Below are 24,638 nucleotides of genomic sequence, written 5' to 3' on the forward strand. Positions count from 1 at the left end.
TATCCAAATAATACTTAGGGGTGCAAACTGATTGGATGGTTTCCTCCATGGGACAGAGAGACTGTACTATTCCGATGGTAGGGGAGTGGGGACAAAGCAGCATGCCATATCTGCATTTTCTAGTTTTCAAAAACGGCAACAACAGCACCAAAACACAAAACCAACCAACCAACCAAACAAACAAACAAAACACGAGACACGCAAAGAAATAGGAGAAATTGTCAGGGTACATATAAGGAAATAAGTAGTAAATACAAAGCGTGGTTCAGAAAGCCTAGAAGCTGGACTTAGCAGACACATTATATCAGGTAGTATAGATAAAAAATACAAGAAAAAAATGAGTATTTTTTTAATTGTCGAGAATATTTCACTAGAGAATCAAAACATACAGATTTTTTTAAAGAAATCCATTGGAGATGAAAAGAGGAGTGGCTGACTTCAAACTGTCTCTTTAAATCACTAATAGAGCAATCACACTAAAAAATCAACAAGGAAGCACAAGACTTAAACTTTATAATGAAAAAGTCTTAGGTATTTACAGAAAACATTACCTGATAGTAGAAGAGAAAAAAATATAATTTCACTCAAAAGTTGATGAAGCACAAGTGATGGGTTTGACACAGAAATCAAAAGGATTTCTGTCTCACAAGTCATATTCCAAACATTGAGATCATAGTGGGAAACAATCAAGTAGTTCTCTAAGTATTCATTTCACATCTTACCTTTCTCTTATAAGCCAAAAACAAACGAACAAATCAAAAACAGACAAACAGACAAACAAACAAACAAACAAACAAACTAAACAAAAAAAAAACTTTGGAGGTTGAGGCTTTGCCTTATTTAATTTCATCATATACAGCCACGGATTCTCAAACTTGGATCTGAGACCTTTAAATTTAGAAATCAGAACTGTGAACCCAATGTAAACTTACTAATTTTTTTTTCTTTTGATGAGTAAGAATACTAATGAAAATCACTGTCATATGCTATTGTTCTTATTTCATAAAGGTCATTTTTCCAAAAATATTTATAAGGCAAAACTTGAGGGAGTCCACTGGTGATCCAGTGATTAGGACTCAGGGCTTTCTCAGCAGTATTCTGGGCTCAATTCCTGACTGGGGATCTAAGATTCCACAAGCTGCAGTGCCAACAAAAATTAAAGAAATAACAAAAAAGAAAGGAAAATGAGCAACCTAGCTCTGTAAAATATATATCATAAAATAGAAAGATACCTTCTCATTTTACTACAGAACACTGAAAACATCAGCTTGCAGCATAATCCCTGAAAACCTAGCACAGAGCCTTGAATACACCTGGTCTTTAAAGGAGGACAGAAGGATGAGCTGTAGTATTTATCCAAAATTATAAGAGAATATGTATTGCATATTATATTTACAATCAGAAAAGAAACAACCAGTCTTCCCACACAACACATATACTCTCAGTCAGCCAGAATCTTGTTATCTTAAATATAAGTGGATTGTAACAAATTTTGATGCCAGAATGATGAGAATCACAGGTCAAAAGCATTTTATTGCTTCACTGAAATACTGATATTAATGATTCCTAAATTCAAAAACATTATAAATTTAAGTGTAATTGTTACCAGATAGACTGGAAGACCAATGAATATAATATCTGCAGTATTTATCCAAATCTATAAAAGAAAACTCACAGTATATTATATTTAAAATGCAAACAAACTAATGTTTCATGTTAAGCCATACTTAAAGAGATACCAAAAATACAATTCACTCAGTGTGTCAAAAGTATCTGCTAAGAATTAGGGGAAAACTACAGATTAGTGTGTGTGTGTGTCTTGTGTACATGTGTAGGTAAGTGTGTATGGTATGTGTGTGTGCTCATGCCTATGAGACAATGACTAGTTATAGATAGTTACATTATATTAAGCAAAAATTAAAGTTAGGCAGTTCAGTTTTTGTCTAACAGTATATTAAAATATACGATAATTTTACATCAACTAGTCTTTTAAACTTACAAAAGCATAGTTCTTTGTCATGGAAGTTACTTTTATTCACGAATTGTTCCTGGAATTTTTAGTTATTTAAAAAAAATGAAAAGAAGTCATCTACACAAATATAGCCATCTAGTTATCAACCTACATCAATTCAGGTCCCAGTTCACTATCTAGAAAAGAATGACTTAACAACAAAATTGATTTTTAATCCAAAAAATTAGGGTTGAAGTAATTTTTAAACAATATGATCAACAAATGTGCCAAAATTACTAAATACGATGGTCCATCTTGTTCCAATTTCAAATGCTCCTTACAACCCCTACAGCTGTTCTCACAAATAATAACTTTACTCAGGACAATACACTATATTTAATTAACAATTAGACTCCTTTTGTCTTAAAAGTAATTTTTTTTCTATCTTTCCAGGCTTAATGTTTTTGTTAAGTGTCTAGGCCATTTGTTTCATACACAGAATTTGTTTCCTCAAGTGCAAACACATCTGGCATAAGTCCAGCCTATGTGTCACAAATCATTCTTTCTAAATATCAATCCTATTATGAAAGTTATCAAGGATTTTCTAATTATATGCATTTATGCTGCTAAGTCACTTCGGTCGTTTCCAACTCTGTGCCACCATATAGATGGCAGCCCACCAGGTTCCCTGTCCCTGGGATTCTCCATGCAAGAACATTGGAGTGGGTTGCCATTTCCTTCTCCAATGCATGAAAGTGAAAAGTGAAAGGGAAGTCGCTCAGTCATGGCCAACTCTTCACGACCCCATGGGCCGCAGCCTACTAGGCTCCTCCACCCATGGGATTTTCCAGGCAAGAGTACTGGAGAGCAGTGCCATTTATATTGCCATATAAATCATTATTTTTGAAGTATTCAGGAATTCACAAAAGTCAGTCACTTGGAAATAAAGGCTAATTTTATAAAGGTAAGTTTTTTATTAAAGTAAAATGTACCTCTTTGCTAACATCTGCTGGATAGTGGAAAAAGCAAGAAAGTTCCAGAAAAACATCTATTTCTGCTTTATTGACTATGCCAAAGCCATTGACTGTGTGGATCACAATAAACTTTGGGAAATTCTGAAAGAGATGGGAATACCAGACCACCAAACCTGCCTCTTGAGAAATCTGTATGCAGGTCAGGAAGAAACAGTTAGAACTGGACATGTAAAAACAGCCTAGTTCAAAATAGGAAAAGGAGTACGTCAAGGCTGTATATTGTCACCCTGCTTACTTAATTTATATGCAGAGTACATCATGAGAAATGCTGCACTGGAAGAAACAGAAGCTGGAATCAAGATTGACAGGAGAAATATCCATAACCTCAGATATGCAGATTACACCACCCTTATGGCAGAAAGTGAAGAGGAGCTAAAAAGCCTCTTGATGAAAGTAAAAGAGGAGAGTGGAAAAAGTTGACTTAAAGCTCAACATTCAGAAAACGAAGATCATGGCATCTGGTCCCATGACTTCATGGGAAATAGATGGGGAAACAGTAGAAAGTGTCAGACTTTACTTTTGGGGGCTCAAAAAACAAACTGCAGATGGTGACTGCAGCCATGAAACTAAAAGACACTTAGTATTTGGAAGAAAAGTTATGACCAACCTAGATAGCACATTCAAAAGCAGAGACATTACTTTGCCGACTAAGGTCCCTCTAGTCAAGGCTATGTTTTTTCCAGTGGTCATGTATGGATGTGACAGTTGGACTGTGAAGAAGGTTGAGCATCGAAGAATTGATGCATTTGAACTGTGGTGTTGGAAAAGAAACTTGAGAGTCCCTTGGACTGCAAGGAGATCCAACCAGCACATTCTGAAGGAGATCAAACCTGGGATTTCTTTGGAAGGAATGATGCTAAAGCTGAAGCTCCGGTACTTTGGCCACCCCATGCAAAGAGCTGACTCATTGGAAAAGACTCTGATGCTGGGAAAGATTGGGACAGGAGGATAAGGGGACGACCCAGGATGAGATGGCTGGATGGAATCACGGACTCTATGGACATGAGTCTGAGAGAACTCCAGGAGATGGTGATGGACAGGGACGCCTGGCTTGCTGCAATTCATGGGGTCGCAAAGAGAATGACACGACTGAGTGACTGAAATGACTGACTGATACCTTCACACTGACCTTTTGTTTCAAGCTTCCTCAGATATGACATATCCTTGTCACACCATCAAAATACATTGCTTCCATTTGTGCATTTCCCAACATTTTGGTTACTTGAGCATATTCTTTAGAAGTGTTTGGGAATAAAAAGAGAAAAAAAATAAATAAAATAAAATAGAAGTGTCAAAAAAGTAAAAAATCAAAACAAAACTAAGATACTGTTCAATTTTTCTTAAACTGTAACATTTTTCATTAGGTTGGTAACTTTTAGTACTACCTTTGGACCAAACCATGAGTTAAAAAAATAAAATAAAATGGTCAAGTATTATAACAAAAGAGAAATATCTCAATGTGATAGGTAATAATTTTCTCCATAGAAATGAGAGGACTTTTAATCTCTCAAACAATGTCTGTATTCTTTTCCAGCTACATTTATGTATTTACCCCCTTATTTTTAGAGGAAGTAAAAATCAACAAAAGTGAAGTTGTTAATCCAAAATCACAAATGCTATTTCGAATGAAAATCTATCTGCTACTGGGAATATTTAAGTTATCCACTAATTTGAGAAAAACAACTCAGTCTTAAATCTTCATGACTGCATGCTCTACCTTTGGACATCAAAGCGGCTCATTTCAAACTGCACCTTAAATATGCTGACTTAGCAACTTCTCACTCTGAGTATTTCTTAAATTGTGTCTCTCCTTTCCCTCATTAACGCTACTGATAATAAACAGTACATTGATCATTAACAAACTTTTGCTTGAGAACACGTTGATGCTTATTCTAATATTCTTAAAATCATATTTCAAGATAAAGCATCAAATGTTTAAGAACAATTATATGTAAGAATAGTCAAGAGGCCACCTGATTCTACTGTCACATGAAAACTTTGACATAAGCATTAGCCAGTACAGTACGATGTCTTCTTGACTTAAATGACAAAAGCAGGCATCAGAATAAAGAGAAAAAAACAGGTAGTTAATATAAAACTTGTACATTATTAAATTTTTTACTAACAACTTACATCAAATTGAAGCCACTGCAGTCATGATTAAAAGGTGTCTGCAGCTTGACCATTAAGGTACAACCTAAATCAAATTCCTGATGATTATACAGTGGAAGTGAGAAAAGATTTAAAGGACTAGATCTGATAGATGCATGATGAACTATGGACGGAGATTTGTGACACTGTAGAAGAGACAGGAATGGAGACCATTCCAAGAAAAAGAAATGCAAAAAATCAAGATGACTATTTGAGGAGGGCTTACAAAACTGTGAAAAGAAGGGCTTTAAACTGCAAAGGAAAAAAAGAAAGGTACCAATTAGAAAGTAGAGTTCCAAAGAACATCAAGGAGAGAAAAGAAAGCCTTCCTCAGAAATCAGTGCAAAGAAATAGAGGAAAACAATAGAATGGAAAAGACTAGCACTCTCTTCAAGGAAATTAGAGATACCAAGGGAACATTTCATGCTAATATATGCACAATAAAGAATATAAATGGTATGGATTTAAGAGAAACAGAGGATATTAAGAAGAGGTGGCAAGAATACACAGAAGAATTGTACAAAAAAGATCTTCATGACCCAGATAATCACGATAGAATGTTGACTCACCTAGAGCCAGACATCCTGGAATGTAATGGGCCTTAAGAAGCATCACTATGATCAAAGCTAGTGGAGGTGATGGAATTCCCATTAAGGTATGTCAAATCCTAAAAAAATGATGCCTTGAAAGTGCTGCACTCAAAATGCCAGCAAATTTGGAAAACTCAGCAGTGGCCAGGACCTGGGAAATGTCAGTTTTCATTCCAACCCCAAAGAAAAGCAATGCCAAAGAATGCTCAAATACCACACAATTGCACTCATCTCACACACTAGCAAAATATTCCTCAAAATTCTCCAAACTATGCTTCAGTAATACAAGTGTGACCTTCCAGATGTTCTGTCCAAGCTGGTTTTCAAAAAGGCACAGAAATCAGAGACCAAGTTGACAACATCTGTAGGACCATTGAAAAAGCAAGCAAGTTCCAGAAAAAAAAAAAAAATATATATATATATATACACACAGATATATATATGACTATGACTATATATATATATATATATATATATATATAAAACTATATATATATGTATATATACATATATGACTATGACAAAGCCTTTGACTGTGTAGATCAAAACAAACTGGAAAATTCTGTAAGAGATGGGATTACCAGACCACTTGACCTGCCTGTTGAGAAATCTGTATGCAGGTCTGGAAACAACAGTTAGAACTGGACATGGAGAACAGCCTGGTTCCAAATAGGAAAAGGAGTATGTCAAGTCTGTCTATTGTCACCCTGCTTATTTAACTTCTATGCAATGTATATCATGTGAAATCCTGGGCTGGATGAAACACAGGATGGAATCAAGATTGCTGGGAGAAATGTCAATAACCTCAGATATGCAGACAACACCACCCTTAGGGCAGAAAGTGAAGAAGAACTAAAGTTCCACTTGATGAAATTGAAAGAAGAGAGTGAAACAGTTGGCTTAAAGCTCAACATTCAGAAAACTAAGATCATGGCATCTGGTCGCAACATTTCATGGCAAATAGATGGAGAAACATTGGAAACAGAGGCTACTCATACCCTCTGTATGTCACCCAGATTTGTAAAATCCTAGTTCTTATACACCATTTGGAAACATCCCTTATTCCTCCAATCAAACCTGGGTATCGGGAACAGCTTAGCCAATCCATGAATCAGGCACTCCTGTTAAAATCCGGGCTAATGTCTGGGCCAGCTGCAGTCTTTACTTGGTTTCTTTTCATGACAGAAACTTGAGGCTGGTTCATAATCTGTTTTAGGTCAAGGAGCCATTCTGGGCACATGCCAGGCAAAGAAGAGCCAGGAGCATCAGCCCTAGACTGGGGTGTGAGCAGGACAATGGAACAGGCATCTGCAAGATGCTGGTCAGTGCCGCCGGCCCAGCCACCACTGATATCCTCAGGCCCTGCCATAATTTCAGACATGCGCATGGCTGTGGGTTCCTTGTGGGGTTGTGCATTTGATGTGGTCTGCTTTTCCAAGCAGGGGCTGTTTCTTACCCCTACTTTTCTCCTCCAGAACTGTGTATGGTGGGTAGTGGCATGTCACTGCTTCCATGGTCAGACTGGCAGTCCTTGTTAGAAACTGTGGCTGCAACCCAAGCGGTTGGTGTGTGTGTGTATGTGTACATCTGTATGTGTGTGTGCGTGTGCATGTGTGTGTGTGTGTGTGTGTGTGACTCCCATGTCTCAGCTATATCCTGGGATAATCCATATTTACAACAATAACTCTCTGCTGAGGCTGCTCTGGTGTACTATCTATGGTTGTTCCTAACTTAGAGGACTTGGATGCTGCTCCTCCTTAGATGCAGGCTTGAAAGAGACACTCAGAGACATAGCTGTGACACTTACAGCTGTGTCCATGATCAGATCCTATTTGGCTGTGCCGTTGGAGACTGGCAATTGCCCAGGACCATACTTCCTTCAGGGGCTTCTAGGTGCCCTTATTGTGCCCTCGCCCCCACCCATCCTGCATCTCCTGCTCTTTTCCATTCTCCTCCTCTTCCACCTGAGCAGAAGACACCAAGGTTCAGCACAAAGGATACAGCTTTGCTCCAGAAGCCAGGGATGCCTTGAATGATGGCACTACTCTGAGCCAAGTGACACTTCGTACACTGATGGTTCTCGCACATGAACCGAATGTAGGCCCTGCAGTTCTTTTCTTTCTCACAACTCAGTTCCACCTGCAGGGCGGCCAGGGCCTGAAGGGCATTTAGCGCCTGGCATTCACTCGGGCTTCTGGGGATTTCTTGGCCCTGCTCCTCCACTGTCTTCTCCTACAGCTCCTGGGAGGACTGCTGTTTCTGCTCCTCATCCACCACAACCTCTACCTCCTCCATGATGCCTTCCACCAGCAGCTGGAAATTCCGCCCGATTCCCACCACGTCTCTGTCCACAACAGCCTAGCTGTCCTTCACTGCCTCCACCATGAAGAGTGTGGCCCCTTAGCCTGGCGTGACACTTGGTGGCTGCAAACTCAGAGATTCTGCTCCAGCGAGACTGCCAGAATCCTCCCTCAGGTGTAGATGCACACCTTTTCTGGTCTGGCCCCACAGCTAGGGCAAGACCCCAGAGGAAGGAAAGAATTCATGTCAGGACTTTTAGCAATAGCCATGGGGTATCAGTGCAGGATCACTGTTGCCTAGACCATGGACCCTGAAAACCAGCATGCTCTGAACTGACCCCAGGGGCTTCCCTGTCTCCCAGTTTCTCGAGGTCCCTTGGCGCAAAAAGTAGCACACTGTCTTTCTTTCCTGTTCCCTCCCTCATAGGCACACCCTGACAGAGGGGCATACATATACACCTATATCTGCATTTTCCTTTTCTTTCTGCAGTGCCAGGAGAGCTGGAAGTGCCTGGTGCATGCCACACTCACACCCTGTCTCATCTAGCATACCTGTGGTTTTGTATGGAGAACCTACTTTGGCATATCTTGTGTTTTGTGTTGCATCGTGCCAGTGTGTGCAACCCTTGGGGAGAGAGCATGCTGGCTGTCCAGGACCTTCCCAGGTCTCCTTCTTACATGTGTGGAAAAAGTCTCCAGTGAAGCAGGCAATCTATGCCTCTTTCTCCTTCAGGTCTCTGCTCTTCTCTGCATGACCTTAGCCTCCTCACCATTCCAGGTCCTCCTGCAGCCATGTCCAACATTTCCACAGGCCGGCCTATGTCCCTACAGACTGAGGACTCCACAGGCACTGATTTCAAGGCCCTACATCACTTGATTTTCCCTGTGTGAATCCTGACCATGACCCCCTCTTCCCAGTCAAAACACACAACACAGTAGAAATTGTGAACATGTTTTGTATTTGGTCTAACTGTAGATTTGTGGAGCCACAGTCTCTAGTTATCACTGGCCATCTTCTCCCCATTCCACCCTGGACAGGATCACTGAGGAGACTCAGCGACCTACCAACCTCAGACTGGGGACACATACCTTATTTCCTGGTTGCTTGGCACCTGCTCTCCTATTGCCTTCATCTCTGCATATGCCCTGGGCTGAACACACCCACAAAAACACAGGTGACACAAGCACACATTATGTATACAAGAGCATCTACCGCAAAACCAGAATCTGTCTGTCTTACTATTTTGTGCCTTTCACCAACTCTCCTGACATACAGGGGGCTATCCACAACCACCTTTCTCTGGAGTAAATCAGCTTAGGGTTCTAGCTAATAAGTCTCCTGGACATCAGACGAATATTTCAAATCAAACCCCCACTGTTAGCATTCTAGCTTGCTTGACAGGTTTATCCAGACTCTTGCAGTTACGCATATGATTGTTCACAGCCTCCCTACTGTGAGAAGCACAGGAAGCCTAAAACATAGAGCCTTTCAAAGAATTAAAAGTTATTAGAGTAGTGCTGGCATAGGATTTCATTACTGGGCCAAAGCTTGTTGCTGAGTTCTCATGTCTCTTATCCATCAGACACCTGAGAGTGCATTAGTTAACATAGTTGTAATGTAAGAAGAACAAGTGTAGCCTTGAAATTAACTACATCAGACCTTTGAGCTAATTGGTTCTTTCTTTCTTGTAACTCACTGCGCCTTTCCTCCATGAGAAATGTAACTTGTTTAATACTTTCTGAGGCTGACATAGATTAGAAATATAAAGAAAACACATTTCAAGGGAAAATAAGTTTTCTGGTTGAAGAGCCTTTATCTAAAGAGGGTTATAAAATGTTCACAGGCCTCCAAGGCCAGAAGATAATGTACACAATATTGTTTATCAGAAAGGCATGCAGAAAAAAAAAAAGTCATGGTTTTGATAAAGATGTAATATTTGGGCTGACTCTGTATGACTTTGCATCTTTCATTTCCCTCTATGTACAACTTAAGGTATAAAAGTCTCTTTTGAAAGTAAAATAATGGGCCTTGCTCACCAAAGAAGCTTGGTCACCCCGTGTTTTTATTTTTTTCTCTTTCTTTCTTTCTCTCTCCCTCTCCCTCCCTCCCTTTTTCAGGCTGATCCCTTGGAACACAGAAGCTCCCTCTTGCCTGGCCAAGGAATAACAGCCTCTTTCTCTCCCTTATTTTCTTATCTACAACATTCTTTCCTTATCTCTCTCTAAATCATTCGCCATTTCTCCTGAGGCTTTGCCTGAATCCTGCATGTGCTGGACCCTGGCAATTGTGGGATGAATAGTGGCGTACATGTGTCTCTTTCAGTTTTGCTTTCCTTGGAGTGTATGCTTGGGTGATTGCTGGTCATAAGAGAGTTCCATTTCCAGGTTTTTAAGAAATCATATGTTTTTTTGTGGCTACATCAGTTTTCATTCGTAGCAACAGTGTAAGTTGGTTACCTTTTCACTCCCTCTCCAGTGTTTCCTGTTTGAGACTTTGGGTGATGGTCCTTGGGACCAGTGTGAGATGACATCTCACTGTGGTATTGACTGTCATCTCTCTGATAATGAGTGATGTTGAGCATGTGTCCTGTGTTCATTAGCCATCTGTATATGTTCTCTAGAGAAATATCTATTTAGTTCTTTTGCCCACTTTTTGGTTGGGTTGTTTATTTCTCTGGTATTGAGTTGCATGAGCTGCTTGTATATGTGGGAGATTAACTCTTGGGCAGTTCTTTGATTTGTTGTAATTTGCTCCAGTTCTGAAGGCTGTCTTTTCACCTTGCTTATAGTTTCCTTCACTGTGCAGAAGCTTAGAAATTTAAATCGGTCACTGTTGTTTCCTTCTGTGTTTATTTCCATTACTCTGGGAGGTGTGTCACTGAGGAGAAGATCTTGCTATGATTTCTGTCAGAGAGTGTTCTGCCTTTGTTTTTCTCTAAGAACATTATAGTTTCTGGTCTTCTGCTTAGGTCTTTAATCCATTTTGCATTTGTTTGTGTGTGTGCCATTAGCAAACATTTTATTCTTTTAATGTGGTTGACCTGTTTTTCCAGACCTGCTTGTTCAAGAGGTTGTCTTTGCTCCGTTGCATATTGATGCCTCCTCTGTCAGAGACAAGGAGGCCGTGGGTGTGTGGCTTTGTCTCTGGACTTCCCATTTTGTTCCATGGATCTGTATATCTGTCTTTTGCCCAGGACCTTATAATCTTGATGATTAGCTTTGTAGTATAGTCTGAAGTCAGGAAGTCTGATTCCTCCGTTTCCATGATTTCTCAAGAGTGATTTCCTCATTGGAGGTCTTTTGTGTTTCCACACAGATTGTGAAATCATTTGTTCTAGTTCAGTGAAAAACGCCATTGGTGTTTTGATAGGGATTTCACAGTGGAATATGAGAATATCAATGTGAATGAACGTACTGATAGATTGCCTTGAGTTGCACACTCATGGTCACTATATTGATTCTTCTGACCCAAGAACATGACACACTTCTTCATCTATTTGTGTGATCTTTGATTTCTTTCACCATGGCTTTATGGTTTTCTGTACCAGGTCCTTGCTTTCTTCAAGTGAACATATTCCTAAATATTTGATTCTCTTCCCTGGATGGTGAATGAGATACTTTCCTTAAGTTCTCTTTTTTGCTTTTCATTGCTAGTGTATCAGAATGAAAGGGATTCCTGAGTATTAATTTTGTATCCTGAAGCTATACTCTATTCATTGATTAGCTCAAGTAATTTTCTGCTGACATCCTTATTGTTCGCTGTGTAGATGGTCATGTCATCTTCTAACAGTATTTTTTTTTTCTTCCAATCTTTATTCCTATTATTTCCTTTTTCCCTGATTGCGATGTCTAGGACTAAGTTAAAAACTAAAGCCAATGTGTTTTTCACCTTGGAAAGCTTACTGATGAAAATACGAAGCACTGAGAAATCTCAATTCTACCAGATTCCTGCAATAAAATCATGAAGATCTTCAGGAGTTAGGGGTAATTTATTAGGTGGTGGGGAAGCAGAATCTGTTAAGTATTTAGAAACCTATGTCATCATCAAATTAGTCTGGAATACTTGTAGTCTTTCCTTTGTTTCAGAGGCTTCTAGAGCCCTAAGAGTAATGCAGGGCTTCCTAACTGAAACCAAGAAACTCAACAAGAGTTCATCAAACTCTAACAGTGCACATTAGAAAAATTATGTTACTGTGCTGTTAAAAGTTGTGAGCTTAAAGAATGGCAAAGGTACATTCAAGATGATTGTGCTGAAGATCATGCTAAAACAGGTGAGGCTACAGGGCAAGGGAACAGGGGAAGCGTGGGAGACCCCTGAATGAAGTGTGGTCCAAGGCAGAGGCAGGCTCCAAAGGCACAGCTGAGAAGAGTCCCTTAGGGCCACAGCTGTAAGTGTCACAGCCATGACTTTGGGTGTCTCCCTCAGGCCTGCATCTGAGGAGGATCAGCACCTGAGGCCTCTAGGTCAGGAATGACAAAAAACAGTACACCAGAGCGGCCACCAGAGACAGTTATTGTTGTAAATGTTGATGATCCTGCGAAATAGCTGAGATAGCAGGAGTCCAAGACCCATGCCATTCAGTCAGAGCCCCTGTAGTTGCTCAGAGCCCAAGGGAGGCTTGATCTGTGGGCTCAGTAAGGGCAGGTTTTCCAGGTCATCATCTGTTTGGGGATTCCGTGGGTCAGGGTAGTCATAAACAGAAGGTGAAATGCCACCTTTCTTTATGGCCTCAGGTTGCACGCCTTGTATCAGAAGTTGCCCTCTATCTATGTGCACGTTCCTCACTACATTGTTATGTATTTATTTATTTTTAAAGCTTTATAACTTTTTATTGAAATGCACATATAGAAAAATACATAAATCATGAGTGTACAGTTCAATGGATACTCACAAACTAAACACATCCACATAATTAGCATCCAAATCAAGAAACAGAACATTACTGGCAACCCTGAAAACTCTCTTGTGTCTCTCCCAATCACTGCACTCCAAAGATAACTAGGGTATCTGACTTTCAACACATAGATTAGTTTTATCTCTTTTGGACCTTTACATGAACAGAATCATACAGTATGCATCTCTGTGTCTAGCTTACATTACTTAACATTATACTTAATGAGACGTATCTATGTTTTCCATGCAGCAATAGCTTGTTCATTCTTGGGCTACAGTTCAAGATCTTTCTTAAATCTAAATCTTGGCAAATTCATCTTCAAGAAGTAGATTGGAGATACCCAGCTGGAGTTTTTATCATGTTCCATTATCACTTGACTTTCCACGTTTCAGTGAAGACAGTTTCTGCCTCTTGTTTTGGAACACTATTTCACAAGTCCTGACATGTAGAAAATGTTCCTGAGAGTCTGAATTTTCCTTCCCAAGAATCCTTTATATATTATCTAATTACTCTCCCTGGGACCATTACATTTTTCCAATGGTAGAAGACTATTATTGTTTCCTCTGAGTCATCTTTTTGGCAGTAGTGCCTTTATTCTTGCTTTTGTAGAACAACGTCTAAATGTCTTTCTGCCTTCTGCCATCATGTTGAAGTTTAGGGTCCAACCTATCAGCAAAATTCCAAGGACCATGTCCAGCCAATGGACACACACTGGGTTGTAAACAATCTTCATCTCTGGGAAGAATTTGTTTGTTTGTTTGTTTAATTTTTTTTTAATTTTTATTTATTTCACTTTACAGATTGTATTGGTTTTGCCAAACATAAACACGAATCCTCACAGCATTGGATCACATGCAGGCTCATCACAGTCCCTGGGGGCCCTTGGAGGCTCCAGCATCTCTTTGGAGTTTTCCTGCTAAAGGGAGATAGCACTTGGAAGCACAGGTAGACATGTGCACATAGAAAGCTACACAGATAGAAAGAACAGGGGGCCTCACTCAGAATGTTGTGGGCCCTAACGGGTGGTAGGCTAGCCAAAGGGACATGAATTTAATGAGGAATGACCTAGATAGGTGCACACCAAAAAGACAGTTCTCCAAGTCAGCTGAGCCCAGACATCCTTGTTTTCTTGTCCCCTGAAGGATTGCACAGACAACGGATCAGAATAGCCTGACTGGTACTGGGAAGCTGTCGAAGGTGATGGGAGAATGCAGAACGCAGGTGCCTGTCACTCAGCTGTCCAGGGCGAGTGTTTCCAACCTGCCCAGTTCTCTGCAGATCGGTCCCTGTCACGAGCAAATGCCAAAATTTTGTAACCTTTGAGGCTAAATCACAGAGTTAGAAGTGCAACCTGACGTGATTGATGAGCATGTGAAAGAAAATAACCAGGACAAAGAAACTCGGGTGGTTACCAAAACCCATGTTCCTGGAGAAGAAAGCTTGTACTTCTGCATATCTGCAAGTTTCCTTTCAGGGAAATTAGTGTGTACACACCCACGTGTGTGCATATTTGTGCACATAATCGCCTGACAGTACGCTTGTGAATATGAAGTGTCGGAACTGACCTAGCCAGGTGATGGAAGTTGGATAGCGAAAACATGAAAGCCATAGGGAAACGTACATACTCAGGCCATCAGAATCACTGGAGACACGGTACTAATGCCTGTTATCTCACTGAGTGAGCAATTTCTAAGTGGAATCACAGTGGTGCACCCAGGAAGCCTTGCAGAAAGGAGAGGCAGGAAGAAATTGACTGGGGGCCACCAGTGAGAGTGCAGAGGATCCAAGACACAGAACAGGCTGCAATCCCAGACACAGAAGCCGCAGTGGGTGACCCCACAGCCCCTTGGACATGAAGCTACAATGGCCTTTCCATCCTTCTCGAGCACTGGACATTCTTTCCCTGACTTTACCATGAGCATGAGCAACACTTGCCATTTATGCGAGGCTTCTGAAATGGACCAGCAAGGCAGCATAGGCACTTGCTACCTGCATAGTCTTCCAGTCTGAAACATCACTCTTTGTACTCTTTGCACAAAGCATATACAGGGGGTCAGGACTATTAGATGGATGGCTTAGATTGATCCTGTTGCTGCTCCCAGCCCCACAGGATTGGGTAACTGGGCAGGTTGGTACATGTTCTCAGATGGAGAACAGAACCATTTGAAAGGGCCTCAATAGGGTAAATGGGCAGACGTACATGTCTCCCGCACCAGTGAGTCATGAAACTTAACAGGGAGCTGTCCTTAGAGACTCACTGGCAGGAATTTGAACAAGGTTCAGGGAGCTTCCTCATGCCAGCAGAGCATGCCCCATTTCTCCCTCTGTGGAAAGTGTGGCCAAGCCACCTCAGGCCTGTGCAGGTTCATGTCTGTCCAGTGAGGGAGGGAGGGTTACCCGACCCATTCTGCAGTTCAGCAGTGGCTGCCCACTGTTGGCTTTCAAGATTGAGAAAGCACTCTCCAAACCTGCGGACTAAAAATATCTGATCTCCCATTGGTCCAACTCACTCAGGTGGAGAAGGGCTTGCCTTCACTCCAAGGATAAGCTTCTCCTATGAGCGCTGGTGTCCATACAGTGGGAAACGGCAACGGCACCACTTTAAGAGATGGAGACACACAGACACCAGCCCTGGTACACACAAGGAAGGATTGCTCCTAACAGTGCTATGCCAAAGCAGAGACAAAGAGAGAGCTCTGTACCCTAAGGTCCTGGTGTCCCTGAACAACAGAGATCAACGTGGCAAACGGTGGGGTTTTTCCCTACTCCCCTAGCATCCGGCCAGCAACAGTCTGTCTGCCCCATGGAGAAAAGTATCCAGCCACTTGGCACCCCTGTGTATCCTTTGGATGCTCAGGGAGAGCTCCCAGTTATTGAAGGTCCTGTGGGACACAGGTGTGTGCTGTTTGGATTGTGGGTCAGGAATCCGTGGTTGGAATTTCCAGATCTAGATCAATGACAACCCCTGAGGTAGTGGCAGATGCAAAACCTGATAGTTCTCTGGAGGAGAGACTGGCCACGTAGTGGAGCTGGATCCCAGGAACACGGAAGATGTCATCTGGTCTAAGAGCATGTCCATCGTGTGCTGTCCACTACTCTCTTGGCTGTTGGTCTAGATTTGGGTCAGCTGCCTGTGCGTGGCTCACAGCCTAGGGCCCCGCCTGTTTGGCTGATGTCCCAGGGCCCGTTCACCCTGTCCTGGGCTGCCACCACCCGTTTCTATAGTCTCAGGCCACCCCCCCACAACACCAGCCATAGCCTCTGAACCATGCCCCATACTCCCCACACCAAAAACGCTAGTGGGCCCCACAGGATTACTGCACTCTGGGCCGCCATTGCTCACCACTTGCTGTGGTGCTATTATGTCCTGTCCCTTAGCATCTGACCCAGGCTGGGGTCATGGTCAGAGCCAAGAGGAGTGTGAGAGGCAGTCAGAGGAACATGGGAGTGTCCTGGGACCCTGGGTCTTCTTAGCTGTGAGCATGGGTGCTCAGGGGGATGGGGCCCCATAGCCTGTCCTGGTGATGCTGCGCATGGCTGGGACGTTGCAGCCATGAGTGGTCACACCAGGTGAAGATGCCACCCTCTTCAGAGTGGAGGCAGGAGAGCACAGCGAGGCCCAGGTGGACAGAGTTGTGGCAGGTATCAGACGGGGTTTCCAGCTGCTTGCAGAGGACATCATTGAGGATGTGGAGGTTGTGACGGATGAGTAACAGCAACAGGGGTCCTCCCTGGAGCTGGAAGAGAAGACGGTGGAGGAGCAGTGCCAGGAAAGGCCTGGAGGCCCGAGTGAGCTCCCGGCACTAGATGTGCTGCAGGCACTGGCGACCCTGCAAGTGGAACTTAGCTCTGAGCCTGAGAAAACCTGCAGGGCCTACGTTTGGTTCATGTGCAAGAGTCAGGAGAGGAGGAAGCGTGACTTGGCTCAGAAGAGTGCCATCATCCAGGGCATCCCTGGCTTCTGGGCCAACGTGGTATATCCTTTCTGCTACTCCTTTGGTCCACTGCTCAGGAGGAGGGGGAGGTGCAGAGGCAGGAGCAAGAGGAGGGGTGGAGGCAAGGGCACAAGATGGGTGCTGGTGGACCCTGAAGAAAGTGCGGTACTGGGGCAGGCTCCAAAGGCACAGCTGAGTAGAGTCTGGGCAGGACCACATCTGTAAGTGTCGCAGCCATGACTTTGTGTGTCTACCTCAGGTCTCCATCTGAGGAGGAATAGCCTCTAAGTCAGAAATGACCAGAGACAGTACACCAGAGCAGCCTTAGCTGACAGTTATTGTTGTAAAGGTGAATGATTCCGAAAATAACTTAGATATGGGAGTCTCACATGCACATACACAAACCCACACAACATATGTACACGTACGCTAGCCAACACCAACCCCTTTGCTTTCAGACACGGATTGTCACAATGACTGTAAGTCCTACCATGTAAGCAGTGACATGCCAATACCCAGCATACACAGGTCTGGGAAATAACAGCTATCAGAAACAGCCCCTGCTTGGGGAATGCAGACCACCTCAGATGCAGAACACCACCAGGAACACAGAGCCATGAGCTTGTCTGATGGTACGGCAGGGCCTGAGTTCATCAGTAGTGGCTGGGTAAGCAGATGTGCCCAGCATTGTTGAAGATGCCTGTTCCCGTGCCCTTCTTCCACCCCAGACTAGGGCTGATGCTCCTGGCTCTTCCTGGCCCAGCATGTGGCATAAATGGCTCCTTGACCTCAAGCAGATTATGAACCACCCTCAAGTTTCTGTCATGATCAGCGACAAAGATAAAGACGTTCTCAGCTACATGATAGACTAGAATGTCAGTGAGGGAGACTGAGCACAGGTGGGTATGGGACTTGGGGTGGTGTGGGAGGATCATGTTATCCATGTTCCTACACTGTGAAAGTTTGGAGAAGCTTCATGGAAGCTGTTAATGCCTGCCTGGGAGGCAAGCTGAGGAGCCTAGAAGCTTGCACCTTTTCCCTCCTCCCTATCCTAGCAGGTACAGGTGCAAGCCATCCATGGTCACGCTTCAAGCTGATCTTTTCCTTTCGGGAGCACCCCTATTTCTTGAAAAGAGTGATCATTAAGGAGAATTACCTTGACATCACTGGTAAAATGTGAGTCCAGGAATGATGATTGTGGGTGTGCAGGGGTGTGGATGATCCACCTATGGGATCCACACCCATCTCCCCTCTCTTCCCGCAGGGTATAGGGTACATCGTTCCACTCCAATCCATTGCTTCTAGGACTTTGAACAGGGAGCAGCAGCTGCAGGCTGGACACCAGGAGCCTGAATTTTCTCAACTGGTTGTCAGGCCACAGCTGCCCAGAATCAAACAGGATTGCTGAGGTGGTATTGTTTTGGTCCTGCATACAGTTGATGAGTGTTGTTGGAGTTCTTGGCTGCTCGTGTGAGGGTTCTGATCCTGGTCAGCCCAGGGCTGAGCTTGCTCAACAGCAAAGTGTTGCAAGCAGATTTTCAGCTAAGACAAGTGGGATGATCCCCTGAAGGACTACCCCAGGAGAGAAGATTCTTCCATGACAGAGACACGTGCGGTGAAGGGGTTTGGAGGTGGGCCATGAAGGGACAGCTGTGTACTAGCCAGGACACTGTCCTTTCCCAAATGCAGATGCTCAGTCTCATGAAAGCTGGCTGTGGAGTCTGAATTTGGGCCATGCATGTAGCAAGTGGACTGCTAAAACTGGGGCTTGGGGATTCAGTGTGTCCGTGAGTGAAACAAGTCCCCTCAAGTCAGTTGTGGTTGCAGAGTGAGAGTCCTAGGTGATTCTACTAGAGGCAGGATGAATTAAGTTTCTTTGTCAGAATCATCCTTCCATGGGTCCTGCCATCCCCTGGCCTCCTTTTGCTCACTGAGTTTGAGATTGCCTGGGCCCTTCAAACCCACCCATTACTCTGGGAAGGCCTATCATTGCAACGGCGTCCTCTCTGGCATCCCAGTGCACCTGTGTGCTGACTTTGGGATCTTCTGTGGATTTCCACCTCCGCCACTCGGTGGCCCAGCACCACCACACATGCTGCATTGGAAACGGCTTCAGGCTACCTTGGGAAAATATGGAAGAGCTCGGGGAGGAGGTGGACAGGAAGCCACAAGGACAGGACATGGTGCCTACTGACTCCATCTCCGACATTGCAGTGACCAACCACCCTTAGACTGGGGACACCTCGTGCTTCCCCTTATGGTTGTTCAGCACCTGCTCTCCTGTCGCCTTCATATCTACATCTTCCTTGGGCCAGACACATGTACACACACACACACACACACACACACACACACACACAGCTGACCCAAACACATGTGTGTATACATACACATGCTCAGCATGGGGACACAAATACAAACAGGGAACACAGGCTCCTGAAACACCTTTGTTTCCTGTTTGGGTTTGTGTCCCCATGCTGAGTATGAGTGTGTATACACACATGTGCTTGTGTCATACGTGTGTGTGTGTGGGGGGGTGTGTCAGGCCTAGGGCAGATGCAGAGATGAAGACCAAATACAAAAACACACTCACCATTTCTACCTTGCTATTGTGTGTGTTTGGACCGGGAAGAGGGGTTACATGCTCTGAGGATTCACCCAGGACAAATCAGATGGGCTGGGTCTTTGAAACCACTGGCTGTAGAGCTCTCAGTCTGTGGGAACATGGGCCGTTCTGTGGAAATGTGGATGTGGCTATGGCAGGACTGGGTTGGTGAGGAGGCTAAGGTCCTGTAGAGAAGGGCAGAAACCCAAGGGAGAATGAGGCACAGATTGTCTGCTGCACTGGAGTCTTGTTACACACATGTGAGGAACACCAGGAATGTCCTGGGCCTGTGCTGCCCAGGATCAGCCCATCAGCCAGCACACTCTTTCCATGAGGGTGGCACACACTCACATTATGTGATGCACAACACAAGATGAGCTTAGGTAGGCTGTCCGTGAAAAACCACAGGCATCCTTGGAGAGACAGGATGTGAATGTGGCATGCCTCCAGGCACTTCCAGCCTCCCTGGCAGTGCAGATAGGCAAAGAAAGTGCAGGGGTGGGTGTCCATATGTGGCGGTCTGCCAGGATGTACCTATGAAGGAGGTAACAGGGAGGAAGCAAGAATGGTGGGCTTGCTGCATGTCCCAAGGGATCTCTAGAGAGTGGGAGACAGGGAAGCCCCTGGGGTCAATTTGAACCTGCTGGTTTTCAGGGTCAGGGTCTAGGCAATAGCAGTCCTGCCAAAGATAACCAACCCATGGCTCGTGCTGAAAGTCCTGATGTGAATTCCTTCTTTCCTCTGGGGTCATACCCCTTGCTGTGGTTCTAGACAGGCAAAAGAACACGGCTGCACCTGAGGGAGGATTCTGGCAGTCTTGCTGGAGCAGATACTCTGATTTTGTCATAGCAGATCTTCCCCAGGTGACACTCAGATGGACGCTGCCTTCCCAGTGACTGTCTTAGATGTCTTTGGGCCCAACCAAGGACAGACTTCATTGGCACTTCAGCTGTGTGGGCAAGCAGGTATAGCTGATTGTATGAAGACCTACCTGGCCCCAATGAGAGCAACTGAAAGGGAGTCTTGGCATTTAGTAAATCAGTGAAGCATGGGTGACTCAAACATTCTTGGCACTGTCACAGAGTTAGAAGTACAACCTGACATGATTGATGAGCAAGTGGAAAAAAAAATAGCCAGGAGAAAGAAAGTCGGGTGGTTACCAAAAATCACGTTTCGGGAGAAGAAAGCCTGTACTTCTGCATATGTGCAAGTTTCCTCTCAGGGACGTTAGTGTGTTCACGCATGTGCATGCAGATGCACCTGCCAGTTCGCTTATGAGCATGAGCTGTCAGAACTGACCTAACCAGGTGATGGAAGTTGAATAGCAAAAATACGAAAGCCATAGGAAAAGGTACGTAGACTCTAGCTAGCAGAAGCACTGAAGCCAGGGTACTTACTGATCCCAGTTATCTCACTGAGTAAGCAAGTTCTGAGTGGAATCACAGTGGTACAGCAAGGATGCCTGGCAGAAAGGAGAGGCAGGAATAAAGTGCCTGGGGGCGACCAGTGAGTGTGCAGAAGATCTGAGACACAGAACAGGCTGCAATCCCAGACACAGAAGCCATGGTGGGTGAACCCCACAGCCGCTTGCACACCCGGATACAAGGGCCTTTCCATCCTTCCCAAGTGCCAGGCATACTTTCCCTGACCTTACCATGAGCATGAGCAACCCTTGCCTTTTTTGTGTGGTTTCAGTGATGGACCAGAACTACAGCATAAGCACCTGCTACCTGCAGTCTTCCAGTCTGAATCATCACTCTTTGTACACTTTGCAGAACACATATATTGGGTATCAGGACTATAGGACGGATAATTTAGCTTGATCCTCCGCGGGAGGGAGGGTCGCACAACACCTTCTGCAGTTCAGCAGTGACCACCCACTGTTGACTTTCAAGGCTGAGAAAGCACTCTCCGAATGTGTGGACTAACAAAGTCTGATCTCCCATGGGTGCAACTTACTAAGGAGGAGAAGGGCTTGCCTTCCCATATAAACTTCTCGTATGAGTTCTGGTGTCCAGAGAGTGGCAGACAGCAAGAGCACCACGTAGAGAGGTGGAGACAAACAGACACCAGCCCTTGGTACACACATGGAAGGATTGCCCAAAACAGTGTTATGCCAGAAGCAGAGATGAAGAGACACAGAGCGAGCTCTGTACCCTAAGGCTCTGGTGTCCCTGAACAGTGGAGATCAACTGTAGCAAACAGTGGGGTTTTTCCCTTCTCCCCTAGCATTCGGACAACAGGTTCTGTGTCCCATGGAGAAAAGTATCCAGCCATGTGCAGCCCCTGTTTATCCTTTGGATATTCAGGGAGAGTTCTCAGTTACTGAGGGTCCAGAGGGACACAGGAGTGTGCTGTTCAGACTGTGAAGCAGGAACCCATCATTGGAATTTCCAGAGCCTGGTCAATGACAGCGCCTGGGGTATCAGCAGATGCAAAACCCATTACCTCCCTGGAGTGTTATATGCCATGTGGGTGCGCTGCAGCCCAGGAACCGTAGAAGATGCCCTACGTTTGAGGGGCGTGTCCAGAAGGGTGCCACCCACCATGCTCTCGGCCATTGGACTAGATTTGAGCCAGCAGCCTGTGCATGGCTCACAGCCTAGAGATCCACCTATTCGGCTGATTTCCCCAGGGCCTGTTCACCCTGTCCCGCGCTGTCTGCCACCCCTTTCTTCAGCCTCAGGCCACTGGACACACACCAGCCCCCGCTTCCCTACCATCCCCCTCACTCCCCGACCCTAAAGAGCTAGTGGGTCCCACAGGATTACTGCAGCCTGACCTGCATTTGCGCACTACTTGTGCTATTATGTCCCGTCCCTTCACATCTGCCCCAGCCTGGGGTCACGATCAGGGCCAAGAGGAGTGTGAAAGGTGGTCAGAGGAATGCGGGAGCATCCTGGGATCCCAGACCTTCCTAGTTGTGAGCTGTGGTTTCAGGGCACTGGGGTTGGTGGCCTGCCATCCTCAGGCTTTTTGAGGCTGGGACCTTGCAGCCACAAGTTGTCATGCCAGGCAAAGGAGCCACCCTATGCAGGGTGGAGGCAGTGGATGACAGTGAGCCCCTGTTGGATGGAGACGTGGTGGGGATGGGTGGTTGTTCCAGCTGCTTGCGGAAGACGTCATGGAGGAGGTGGATGTTGTGGCACATGAGGAGCAGCAATAGGGGTTCTTCCAGGAGCTGAGAAGACGGTGGAGGAGCAGGGCCAGGAAAGGCCCAGGAGCATTACTGAGCTTCCAGGGCAAGATGTGCTGCAGGTAATGGCTGCCCTGCTGGTGGAACTGAGCTCTGAGCATAAGAAAAACTGCAGGGCCTACTTCCAGTTCATGTGCAAGAACCATCAGAGGAGGAAGTCTGACTTGGCTTGGAGGATCGCCATCACCTGGGGCATCCCTTGCTTCTGGGCCATAGCTGTATCCTTTCTGCTTCTCTTTGAAGTCTGCTGCTCAGGAAGAGGAGGAGGTGCAGGAACCTTTTCCCTCTTCCCTATCCTGACAGGTGCTGTTGCGGAGTATTCCATCGTCCCACTGCAAGTTGATATTTTCCTTTCAGGACCCCCTTACTTCTTGAACACAGTGACCACTAAGTAGAATTACCTTGACATCACTTGTAAAACGTGGTTCCTGGGGTGATGAGTGTGGGTGTGCAAGGTTGTGGATTGTCCACCTGTGGGATCCACACCCATCTCCTGTCTCTCTGTAGGGCATAAGGCACATTGTTTCACTCCTATCGACTGGTTCTGGGACTTTGAATGGGGAGCATCCAGCCGCAGCATGGAGTCGGCTGGTTGTCAGGTCACAACTGCTTGGAATCGAACAGGATTGCTGAGGTGTGGTTGCTTTGGGCCTGAACACAGTTAGCAATTCATTTTGGGATTCTTGGCTGCTAGCTCACCTTGCTCATATTGCCAGCAGATTGTTGGCCAAGATGTGTGGGACGATCCCCTGAAGTAGTATCCTGGGCAGAAAGGTTCTTCCATTAGAGTAACTGACAGAAACATGTGTGGAGATGGGGTCTGAAGGTGGGCCCTGAAGGGACACTCGTGTGATACTACAGGGACACTGTCCTTTCCCAAATGGGGATGCTCAGACTCATGCAAGCTGGCTGTGGAGCCTGAATTTGGGTCGTGCATATAGCAGGTGACCTCCTGAGACTGTCTATTTGGGGACTTGGTGTGTCTGTGAGTGAAGCAAGTCTCCATCAAATCAGCTGTTTGGCAGCACCAGAATCCAGGTGATACTACTAGAGGCAGTGTGTATTAAGTATCTTTGTCAGAATCATCCTTTGTGGGTCCTTCCATCCCCTGGCCTCCTGCTGCTCACTGAGTTTGAGATTGCCTGGGCACTTCTCTCCTGCCCCTTACCCTGGGAAGGCCTATCATTGAAAAGGTGTCCTCTCCGGGTTCCCAGTGCACCTGTGTGCTGACTCTGGGATCTTCTATGAATTTCCACATTCACCACTCAGTGTCTCACAACCACCAAACATGCTGCGCTGGAAGCGGCTTCAGGCTGCCTTGGGAAAATATGGAAGGGTTGGTGGAGAAGGTGAATAGGGAGACCCAAGGGCAGGACACGGTGCCTGCTGTTGCCATCTTCAACATTGCTGGACTCGGTCATCTTCACCTCCTGAAACACCTATGCTCGTTGTTTGCATCTGTGTCCCCGTGCTGAGCATGTGTGTGTATACACACGTGTGCTTATTTATGCTGGCTGTGATTGTGTGTGTGTGTGTATGTGTGTATGTGTTTGTGTGTGTCCAGCCCAGGGCAGAGGCAGAGATGAAGTTGCCAGGAGAGGAGGTGCTGAGCAACCAGAAGAGGAGTCATGAGGCGACCAGGCTGAAGGTGGTTTGTTGCCTTATCTCTGCATTGACCCTGCCCAGGATGGGGAGGAGGAAAGGATGGCCAGTGATAACTCCAGGCTGTGGCTCCAGATATCTGCAACTAGACCAGATACAAAACACGCTCATCAGTTCTACCATGTTGTTGTGTGTGCTTGGATCAGGAAGAGGGTTTCATGGTCTAAGGATTCACACAGAGCAAATCAGGTGGGGTGGGGCTTTGAAACCCACTGCCTGTGGAGCTCTCAGTGTGTGGGGCCATGGGCTGGCCTGTGGAAATGATGGACATGGCTATGGCAAGACCTGGGATGTTGAGGCTCAGGTCCTGCCAAGATGG

The 24,638-nt window shown here is 45.1% G+C and overlaps 2 pseudogenes; one reads left to right on the plus strand and one right to left on the minus strand.

Annotated features, from left to right (window-relative positions):
* Positions 1 to 24,638, minus strand: part of LOC138431446 (melanoma antigen preferentially expressed in tumors-like) — a 621,360-nt pseudogene that overhangs the window by 188,460 nt on the left and 408,262 nt on the right.
* LOC138431253 (testis-specific Y-encoded protein 1-like) lies at positions 16,284 to 23,052 on the plus strand (annotated as a pseudogene).

The sequence above is a fragment of the Ovis canadensis genome, chromosome Y (assembly GCF_042477335.2).
Source record: "Ovis canadensis isolate MfBH-ARS-UI-01 breed Bighorn chromosome Y, ARS-UI_OviCan_v2, whole genome shotgun sequence".
NCBI classification, from domain to species: domain Eukaryota; kingdom Metazoa; phylum Chordata; class Mammalia; order Artiodactyla; family Bovidae; genus Ovis; species Ovis canadensis.